Raw genomic sequence first — 1,094 nt, forward strand, 5'->3', positions numbered from 1 at the left:
TCTTGTCTTTCGCAACAGGTTCCTTATTCACTCGCTGACTCAACTGGTTTCTTATTGGCTAGAGGGCAGAATCACTCGAGACGCCATTGGCTGAGGCTGGTTTTCACACGGCTGGCCACTTGCACCCCGCATGCAGCGTTTCCATTTGTCATGATCAGAGCCCTAACTCACCACTGACTTAGAAACGTGCTTGATAAGCATGAACCCCCCCCCTCCCGCCCCCCCCCCCCCCCCCCCCCCCCCACCACACACACACCTCATTAGATAGCTCACTGAGTAAACAGGTGATAAAACAGGGCAGCATCATCAGGTTTCTCAATAACTGCTTTCACTTGAATTTTAAGTTATAAACATGTATATTTAATTGAAGATTGTAAATCTTGTAAATATTGAGGTTTATGAGTTGTATTTGAACAAAGTTAGATAACCTGTGTGAAAGTATGACATTGATGAGAGACAGGGTCCCAGTGGTCCAGAGCCCAGGGCACGACCGTGTGGTGAAAGACAGGAAACATCAGTGAAACAGCTGCCTGATGAAAGAGAAAGTGAAGACAAGGAGAGGACAGAAGTTTCCCTCTCTCCCAACGTCCCCTAACAGAGAAGCCATGCTGGTTCTCTGAAATCCTGTCAGAGGAAACTCCAACAAAACAAAACCACAGATAATCTGACTGTCTCTGATAGTTTGGTTAGAGGCGATTCCGTCGCAGTTTCGCCTCATGGCCAGAAGCCAAGATAGCAGCACGTGTGCTGTTCACTTCCCCATGATTACCACAGAGAACGCACTCCAGAACCAGTTCATTTTATGATTCTTTAGATTTATTTACTGAAAACAAGTCAGTGCTCGACGTTGCGATTGTTGCCTTTCTCAAGAGCACATAACAGGTTGAAACCCAGCAGTCACCGGGCTCAAGTTCTCTCTCTGGGTCACACTCGATCTCAAGGTGATTCCAAAGAGACAAACAACACTTGGCGAATACAGTGGAACAATTAGCCTGTTTACCTCGTGTGTCTCAGTTCCTTTGGACTGGAGCCATGAAATCACGCCTGAAGTGTTCATGAGCTCTGCAAGTGTCTGGAGCATGTCAACCAATAGG

The sequence above is a fragment of the Argentina silus genome (assembly GCF_951799395.1).
Source record: "Argentina silus genome assembly, chromosome: 11".
NCBI lineage: Eukaryota > Metazoa > Chordata > Actinopteri > Argentiniformes > Argentinidae > Argentina > Argentina silus.